Genomic DNA, 10,816 nt, shown 5'->3' on the forward strand with positions numbered 1-10,816 from the left:
TATCTACATAGTTAGATGTCAAAATTTCTTGTAGATATTTTGCTTTAGCTCTTCTCACATGGTGTTCTCCCCTCTCTTTATCCCACTGTTTTACTTGCATTTCACTACACTGAACGAATGCCCTTTGTACAGAGGTTCTCGCAGGGGCAGGGGTGATGGGCCACGGGGCAGGATGTAGAAGGTGGGGCCTTGCTGCAAAGGGAGAATGCTCTCATTCTGCAAAATACCTTACTGCTTTGCAGTTAGTTGCTAATGTCTTGGAAAAGTGAAGTTTCTTTGTCTGGGTTGTTCCCTTTCAATCTATGCCCATGTGCCACAGGTTCTGCTTTTGAAAGCAGCCTGTTCACCACTCACCTGGGTCTATGTGTGAGGGGGGAATTTCAGCCACTACAGACTTCCTCCCTCATACACTGGTAAAACCAGAGGCCACTCACAAGTTCCTCTCATTCCCCACCCTAAGGAACTCAACAAGCAACCCATATTAGCAATGGGACATGATCAAGAACTTGATGGGAGATTAACTCTTGAAGACCCAAACCGAATTTCTTCAGCACCAGTTAACACATAAGCATTTCATTCCTCTTTTATTCATACCATGAAATCTTGACTTTAACCTAGAAATAAGCAAGATACTGACAGTCCATTTCTGTCTCTGGATGGTTCTCAAGTCTCGCTTTGGATACCATCCCGGAAGTGACCAGAACCACCCGAGGGGAAAGAAAGTACAGTCCCAGTGATAAAATACAGTGCAAACAGAGGAAAAGGGTGTGAACAGTAGGATACACAAACCTTAAAGTGGGTAATTGAGTAATAGGTAATAAAAGTAATTGTGGAAATCATGTATCTATTAAAAAGGCTATTCAGAACAAAGAAGATACGCTATTTGATTCATCATTTAGTGGAAGATAGCTTACACAGCTGCTGGAAATTTTAAAAATGTAGCATTTTACACAGAGAGGCTTTTATTAAAGTCGAATGCAACTATATTTCACATGCTGAATGAAACTTCCCCACTCAACACAGGAAATTACCTAATAAGGATAGCTATTTTGCACCAGCCTTACTGCAGTCAGGGAATGCTATATCACTCACATTATCCACCATATTTAACACATGAGTATTCATAAGCTCACCAAAGTTATCAGTGTAAATAATGAAATTGATTCTTTGTATGATGAATTAGAACCATAAAATATGCCATAAAGTTTGAGGACCAGCACAAAATCCAGAAGTTGAATAAGCTTCCTAGGAAGGACAGTATGTCCATAAATGGAAATTCTAAAAGTTAAATAAAATGGGTTTTTTTACACTATCATATTTGTAAAGGAGCATCACTAATAACAATCCTGCTAAAATTCAACATAGATTACTTTCTCAATTTTTCATTTAACTGGTATTTTATCCTAAGTTTGTAATCACAGAATGATCTCACTCCTAAAAGAAGGCCTAACTAGAGATGACACTTTTGGCCCAGGTCCTCACAATACCTTATTAGATGAGTTCCAGGCAGAAAGCAGATGAATTTAGGAAACAAATGTATGGTGGAGAACTGATTTCCAGAGGCGTATGAAATGAACTACTTCTTGTAATCTCACCTTCAGAAAGGCTTTTGAAGTAGAGCAGGGATCCTCTCCATAATGGGAATTTGGAGAATTAGAGAAAAACTTACTGAGTTGAAAGATTAAGTTTCTGAAAGATTTCTGAAAACATTTAACACTCCTAATATAAACCTCTAAACATCACCTCACTGTGTGCAATTTTTTGAAACAGTTCTTTCACTGCCTCTACCCGTTTATTCTTCAAACTATTTCTAACCACAAGCTACCAAAGCAAAAGGGTTTTAACTCTCAGCCACATCACAGGGAGGTCCCGTTACCTCAAACCTTGTTTGGTGCTTGGAAGGTAATTTTTCTTCCTATTAAAACCACATAAAACATCACTAATCTTGAAGTCTCTTAAGCAGAATCAGGTGTTTACATAGATTCTGCTACCAAGTTTTCTTCTAACAGCAAGTCAAGACCTCTAAGCAAGGGATTTCCTTGCATGTTCCATACTCATACCAAAGCCTATGTTTTCCATTGAATTTGTTTTATCTAGAGATAATATGGCTTGTGGGTCTTGTATACCATCCTTTAACATTGAATTTCCATTCAGACGACATGAGAGGGATTTGCCCTCTTTTTTTAAGAGCACCTTTGGATCACTGACTGTGAACTCTAATGGGGTCTGGAGATCTAGACCAGAGTCCTCTGCATTTAACTCTTTGTTACATATGCTACTGAGTTGAAGACTTGACCTGAAGTAACTTTGTTGGCTTTTCTCATAACGAGAGAGTAGGAGCCAAAAAGCGTCTGCTGCAAGTTACTGGCTGAGAAGAGTTTATTATCACTTTTTCTCATGTAGAGCATCACTTTAGGATCCTTAACAGTTTGAATGTAGACTCCACTGAAATAAGTGCTTCCCTTTCCACTGTCTTAGGTAATCACCTACTGACCTTCCCTTGTGCTACCCACAGGTTTATTACCATGGCTACATTTGAAAAAGACTTTTCCTTACTAGGTGGGCATCTCTTCCTAGAGTTGATGAAGTTTCCAGTGGCAAAAAATGTGCTTTTGACAGTCAGGCTTTTATTAAATCCTGTAACAGCATGTATACAAGGACGTTTATCCAGGTGGAAATGTCATTAAAATATCACAGTTTTAACTGACTTCACTATATTGGCAAAGATTTTCAAGCATAGACTAGACTAAATCCGTATCAGAATGAAGATAAGTATATTTTTTTGGGAGGAAGAGTAATTTGAGTCAGTACTAATCCAGAAAGCCTCATGAATTTTTAAACAACTGTTATGATTTGCAATCACTTACAGAAATTAAAAGCATTTTGTTTCTCATTTTATTAGTAAAATTTAAACTGACAATAAAGCAGAATTCAGCAAAGAAGAAAATCTCCCTTTGGCAATGTATATGGCTTCAAGAGCTGCTTCCACCTCAGTTACATTTTATTTATTATATTTGGAAAAACTTGTCTTGGCTTTAGGTGTTTTCAAATAACTATAAGGACTTTTTACAAGGGCATGTAGTGATAGGACAAAGGCAATGGCCTGAAGCTGAAGGAGCATAGATTCAGATTAGATGTTAGGGAGAAATTCTGTAATATGGGGGTGGTAAGGTCCTTGCACAGGTTGCCCAGAAAAGCTGTGGACACCTCCTCCCTGACAGTGTTCAAGGCCAGGTTGGATGAGACTTTGGGCAACCTGGTCTGGTGGAGGGTGTCCCTGCCCATGGTGGGGGTTGGAACTAGGTAACTTTAAGGTCTCTTCCAATTCAAATCATTCTCTGATTTTAGGATAAGATTTGATGTCAATTTTTAGTGATATTCTGCATCCTGTAGGCAACAGATTTTCAGTTTACATTCTTACTCATTTATAGTCATTCCACCTCTCAAAATTTTTGTGTCATTTCAAGCAATTAACCTGAAAGTTCTAATACTGTCTACTCTTGACGTCTACATCTAGTCTACGTACTATGTACAGTTAGTAGCACCAATGTCGTAAGATTTAAGTGCTATTGTCTAACATCTCTTCATAGAGTTGTGCCTTGAACCTACAGTCCAAATTGAGGTTGTCTTCCTTCTGCCTGTCCTAATCACAAACTTTAATAATCAAAAATAAACTATAAGGATGAGCAGTATGTGAGCTATGACTCACATACTGTTATGAGCTATGACTCACATACTGTTATACAAGACCATATCTGTAGAGAAAAAAATGTTGCTGAAGGCTCAACCCCCTGTATTTCCTTTGCGGGGGGTGTCACTTCAAGCTGGCTCCAGTCTGGTGCTGTGGACTGGACTGAATTCCCATTTGCAGCAGGAGTTCTGAGCCACATCTTCAGTTTCACCAGAAAAGAATCTGGTTTATGTGCTCTAAGACTGCTACATGGTGCAAATTAAAGTACAGTAAGTGTACTTTAGATCAAAAAAAAGTGTACTTTAATTTAAAAAAAAAAAGAAGTGAAATTTAATTAAAGTGTATTTCAAGTCTGTTTAAGATCTGAAGATTAATTTTATAAGTGCACTTAAGATCTGAACTGAATTGCTGATCTACAGCCACCATTAGAGAGGATTTGCTTTCTGGCTTTGTAGTGACATCTGTCAAGCTGTGTCAGAAATACCTCTGCTGTATGGGGTTTGATTTGGATACTTAGGCATCAGTTCTTTCTTGAGAATGCAGCTGCATCTAGAAAGAAGTCTTGCTCTCCTAGTGTAAATAATACTTCTCAGATGTGTATTGTATTAGGATTATATCTCTTTGTAATCTCTCAGAATTCTAAAGGTAAAAACTGTTCACAAACAGACACATCTTTAGGTAGCTTGTGGGTTTACAACTCCACTTCCTGTTCTCTGCCACCACTTTCACAAGGATTTTCTGTCTGGAATTTTGCATAAACATAGGAACTGAAGTACTAGAAGCCAGTGCTCTTTATACATCCTCACAGCAGATGTTTGGCTGCATAAAAAGTGAAACATGGATGCAAGCCTCATGTCACAGCTCTATGTGGTATGTCAAGGACAGGTGTTTATGACTTGTGTACGACACACTCTGTAGTTATATTATCTATAGAAACCTTTTCTTACAGAAGAAGTTACTGATAGGAAAAATTGTGTTTGAATTAACTGTGCTTCATTCTTTTGTAGCCTTAGACCATCTTAACTATATAAATCACATGTAGTTAGATTCTTTAGTCTTCCTTTTTGCTTTCTCACCTGTGGATTTTTTTCAGGTGGCTTGAAATCTGCAGTTTGTTTAAAAGTTGGCATCTTTCACTAATCTTCTGGTAGAAAAAAATAACAGTGTAGATATAAGTAACTTGATCGTAGGCTGTTCAGTTTTTTAGAAGCACAGTTAGCTTACTGCTTTTACAAATGCTGCATCAGTTATGTAGAGACTACAGGCTTGTCAAAGGAGTTGATAAGTTTTTGTTTGGTTGCAGTTGTTTTGCTCTGTATTTTGGTATTATGTTTTTTGTAGAGCTGTTCTGCTAGCAGTATATGGGCTTAACATTTTATTTTCTCTCTCCTGTTCTTCTCACAACCGTCCAGTGGTCTAATTTTGTAGTCTTCTGAGTTTCTCCATACAAAGCAATTTTCTCTACCTACAGCCCAGTATTTGACTGTACTAAACAGTATTTAACTCTTTTTCTTCTGCTAGAAGTGTTGCATGAAATGTTAAACAACTGAATTGCTGTATTTTATTATACATTAAACATGCAAAGACCAGGGAGGATCAGTTGTGTGAAGGGTCTTAAGAGGGCTTCAAAATTTTTGATGTGGTGATTGAGAGGAATACAGGACAGAAATGCAGGAGAGATCATTTGGACAGCATTTTGGTACCCCCCAAGGGAAAAGAGAGTCTGAAGCCAGAAAGGCCAGAGAGGAGACTTCCATTGTTCATGCCATTTGTGGGTGAGAGTTTAGGCAATGAAAGTGAAAAAATTGATCTTACAGGTGTTCTGCAAGAGGAAGCTGCACATCCTTGATAAAGCCTGCTTGTGTAGATTGGCATAGTGTCAGATACAACACCCAGGTGACAAGAGTAAGAAGAATAGCTTTGCTAAAGGAAGGAGGTAGAAGGTAAAGAAATCAAAGAGGGGTTTTTTGCCCATGTTGTATTAGTGGCAGCAGTTAAACATTTTAAATAATGCTATGGAAGAATAAGCCAAGAGATATATATGTATCTCAGAAAATGAGAAAAGTTACATTATCTTCCCATTTTAGAAGAAGATACCTCTACAAATATGACCCAATTAATGGTGTGGAGACCCTAAGGTCCAGTGGCTAAGAAGACTTCACTGCACTGACAGAAGGGTGCAGAGGAGCAGAATGCTTTGGATGCTAAGTGCTTGTATAAGGCTGAAAGGGAAAAAGGGAAAGAGGAACTTGGAGTATCATTGTTTGCAGGACTGGATCAATTCATAATAATTCCCAGAAGGAGTTAAAAATTTTGTGGGGTTAAAGTGAATCAGAATCTGTACACCGTGTGCTGGAAATTCCCTAAATTATTTCAGTGGTCATTAAGAAAAGGGAAATGGTTCTTTTCTGACTAGGAGATGGTAGGAGACAGAGGAGTAGACACCAAAACAGAGCCACGGCTGAGTATTTATAACTCAGCTGACTCTGTCCGGAGATTGCAGGATTCCTGCCAGCAGAGAAGGGGACAGACTTTCCCAGTGGCTTTGACATTGTGGGGTGTCTTGTTAGTAACCATCGTGACCCATTGTGATGGGTAACACTGTGTGAGAGTTATAGTTCTATTAGGAGTACTACATGCAGTTATGTACAGCGTGGGCAAATATAGCTAAAGCTGCTGATAAAGTGTGCTCTGCTCATAAATGGAGCTTCAACTTTTCTTACAGTCACCTTATTCCCACTCCTGTACCCCTGGGCTTACTCAGGATTTTTGTGTCTCTAGTCACAGACCTCACCTACATAAAAAATCTTAACCTTCTATTTGAAATTTAATCTGAGTACTGGACTGTATACTTTAAACGGTGGGTAAATTTAACTCAGTTCACAGTCGCAGCATGCTATTACCAATGTTGTTTTCATTCAACTTAGCAATAAGGAAATTAAATTTAGTTTAACTAGTACAAGTACCATGTTTAGACATATTGTCTAGTCATGATTTAGCGACTTTTCCACTCACGATTTCTAGGCCACTGCAAGTCCATGGAGTATTTCTGAGGGATATGAGACAAATAACAAAAATAACCCTGTTAGCAGTGGGCTGCAACTGACCATATAAATTGTCTGTGTATTTGCACCTACACGGAAGGATTTTAGGGATCTGCAAGTAAAAGTTTTTGAACTTTGTGACCTAGAGGAACCTCCGGTTTTATTTTCTTTATATAGGTTTTCTTCTGAGTACTATTTAGCTCCAGCCAAGATCTTGCCATCATTCCCCAGTCCCTAGCCGACTGTAGGATTTTTACTGTGGTGAGAAGAAATATAATGTGTCTGTCCCAAGTTGGTTCATCCTCCAAAGCAACAGTAAAGCTTGTCTTGGGAGCAACAGGTAGAGGACAAAGACTTCAGGAGTGCAGATGTTTATCTTACTATCCCAACTCTGTGTTTCCTCAGTCCCACTACTGCTCCTCACTGTTGTTTCTACCTACTTTCCTAGTAACCATTCCTTGATACTATGGCTAGATAAAGCTTTTTCATTGTTTTATTCCTAATCATTCACATAGTCTGGACAGCCCTCTACTCACCCATCCACCCTATCTCTGGTATTAAAGAAGTCTGAAGTATTGTAGAAGATTTCTCTACAAATGAAGATCTTCTCAATATTGCTTTTTGCTTCACACAGCTATTGTTCTGGTCATGGCATCACTTTGCATGCTCTCTGCAGATTACTGTCAACCTAGAATAACCTGACATTGCTGGCTGCCCTGCCATGGTTTAACCTTCCAGAAGCCGTCACTCCCATATACATTGTGTAGAAGCTCTTCACTGCTTATTTATGAGAATGAATTTCTGCTTCTAGTTCGTGCAACATAACTGCATATGTTTAGTGTGAAACTCTCCTTTGTACTGACTGTTTTTGAATATGCAGAGCTCTTTGAGTGTTTTGGAATAAAAATAATGGTGGTGGATACAGAATGTAAAGCCAATCCGGGCTGCAATTAAACACAAACCCACAGCAGTAGCTGCTGAACCGAGCTCACCATGTAGTTTCCAAACAAGCTGACAGCAGTAGGAATCGTGGTTTATAAAAAGCTGCCAGCAGTGCTGAGCTGGTGAAGAGAAAGAGGAAGCTACAACGGGAAAGAGAAAAAAAAGCACAACCAAAGGCAACTTCACTTCTCTGCCTTTACTGTTTTTAAATAGATTTGGCTCTAAAGTTGCTGTTGAGGGTGCTGTGAAGAACAGCGATAACCTCACAAACTGAGCGCCCCACAATATTTTATCCCTTTCTGAACACCACCTGCAAATCACATCCCAATTCTAAGGAACGTCTTTATGGTTTTGTACATATATGTAAGAATCTGTAAATATATGTAAATATGAATATACACCATGTTACCAAAAACTATTGCTCAATAGCATGCCAGTAAATAGAAAGGTTACTAGAACAGCTTTTGCCTTTTTACTCCTCCTTTGCACAATATGCTGAGCTCTTCTCTTGAGATTGTTTTGTGATGTTCCCATCCACTTCAGGCTCTGGATTTCACTTGATTATTCTTCTTGTCCTATGAAAAGTGAAAGACTGCTTCTCATGCTCAAACCACCAGTAGCAGGAAATCATCTAAGGCACTACAGACTGCATTGTCTTGTACTGAGTGTTAGGACTCTTCAAAAGCTCATTTGGGGACTGGGGCACAGACTGACTCCTTTCACTTTGGGAAGGAAGCCTAGCTCATCAGAGGTTCTGTAACCAGAAGACAAGCCTCCTGTGTGGCTGGATCTTGGGTATTACTACAGGTGCCAAACCAGGTGATGGAAGATATTCTGCATCAAAGGGAGAGTGTAACCCGGAAAGCAGAGAAATAATGTGAGAAAGGCTGATGATAAAAATTATTTGGATTAAAGTGTCCTTTATTTTGTGTCATTCTGAGATCCTGGCTTTGATTCTCCGTATTGTAGCTGAGATGGATCTACTTTTTGTAGAGCTGGTAAGAAGACTTCAGGAAAAGAATGCATTGCAGAAGGAAAGACCTTAGGGGCTCTGCAATGTAACTGTATTTTGTGTTGCAGTGTACAGTTAGTTCTCCGGAAGAAGGACCTCTGCATATTCTGAATTTGAGAGCAAAGAATCAAAATGAAAACCATACAAATATGTCATAATCTGTTTCAATAGCTGTGCTAGTCCTATAAGAGGGTGATACTGGCATGCCCTAGAAGAATCAGGCATGATCCTTGTGGATAAACTGAGGACATGTCTTCAGTCATCTCACATTGCAGTACGGGTCACAACACTACCCAACTGTCCTCTGAGGAAAAAGGCGGTAACAGACCTTGTGAATCCCATGACTTCCTGGCAGCTACAATACTAAGTTTAAGCACCCAAACTTTATAATAATGACTCCTTTCCCATTATCATTGACTTTTTTGTACCAAACCTGATAGCACATTTGCTTGTAGTGCTTGAAATATCGTTATATACCGAGGTGTATTCAGCTTTGGTGCCAGAGATGAACAGCAATGAGTTGGTAGAGGGATTTGCAGTGTGCTTTTTTTTTTTTATTTAGCTGAAACATTAACATCAGGCCTTCACAGAGACAATGTTAAAATCACTTCCTTTCACAAGTTACCTCTTGACCATGAAAGGATGACCTAATGGATATGTATTTGTCCTCAGAAGTCCTTCACCGAATGTTCCCCATTTCTTACCATTCCCATTTTGCATAAGGTCAGAAGAGATCAGGCTTTTCTTTATGGACAGTATGTGTAGGCATGGAGAGAGACACTGCGTAACTCCCTTTCCATCCAACAAATACACTGAGATCTTTTGCAATGTGCACAAACGTGGGAGCAGTCCCAGCTGCCGTTCTGCTATCATGGACAGAAAGTTTCCTAAATATTTTTCTGTATATTCTCCTGATCCAGTCAGTTCTTAGAAAGATCAAACCTGGATGCAGCTATTGTAAGTATTTGTAAAACTGTGATTCCCAAGACAGGAATAGTGAACAGATCCTTTACACCATCATGGTCAGTCATCACCAAATAGTCTAGATACACTTTCAAAGAAACAAGGACATATTTCTCACCTTGACCCCAAAGGACTACCTCTGGCTAGGTGTTGGGAACATCACTAATTAAAGATGCTTGACTGCAATATTAAAAATCACCCAAATCAGGAATTCATTATCAGGCTGTTACAACAAAATTAAATGTAAACTGTTTTCAGTGGGGTTTTTTTCAAGTAAAGTCTTAATCCATCCAGATTAATTTTCAAAATCTTTATTCTTTACATTCTTGAAACAATCAAGAGCTAACTTTTGAAACTAGGTATGTAGCCTGTAGTCCTCGTAAGTTTAAAAGGCATTATATTCTTAAGTCTGATTCATGTTTATTTTCCTATAGAGAACTGCCTTCATTTTAGAAACCCAAAGATCTGATGAGTCAAATTTTGTCAAATCTGTGATAGTCTGTTTATTTGACCCCTTTTTCATCAAAAACTATTGTTGCTGTCACTTGAGAAAAGGTGAGTTGTCTGAAAGTAAGATCTCTTGGCAGATTTTCCTTACAGAATGATCTTGTGACAATAAAGCCTCATACAGAGTAGCTAAAATAACTAGTAGCTAATTTAACTGTCAGAGAGTTTACAGTCTCTCAGTGCCTTTTCCCTAAACTTTATTGTTATGTGTTATGATGCTAAACACACACCTTAGATATTGAGAGCCTTCTGTTCTCAGAATCATGCTAAATAGTTCAGAGGGTGACAGTAGGATTATCCACACTCTAGAGAGCAGCATCATCTTCAAGATCCTCCAGGCAAACTGGTTATACCTACATAGGAAGGCACTAAAATAAAACCAAAGCTCAACCATGGGTCTGTCCATGCCACTATGTGTCATGTACCTCCCCCAGGCATTGGGCTGAAGAATTCCACATAATAATATATTATTCAGGATAGATGTGCTTTGTGACAGTTTATAGCATACTGAAAAAAGTCTCCAGAGAATTTGTCTAAGACAATTTTCTCTCAAATCCTGTCAGCTAGCAGGACCTTCCTCTTTTTTTAGCATTTTAGCACACTCCACTGAGGCTAAAACAGTTTTCTCAGCCTGTCTTAGATGTATTGCATTTACAT

Source organism: Gallinula chloropus (genome assembly GCF_964237585.1).
Source record: "Gallinula chloropus genome assembly, chromosome: 4".
NCBI lineage: Eukaryota > Metazoa > Chordata > Aves > Gruiformes > Rallidae > Gallinula > Gallinula chloropus.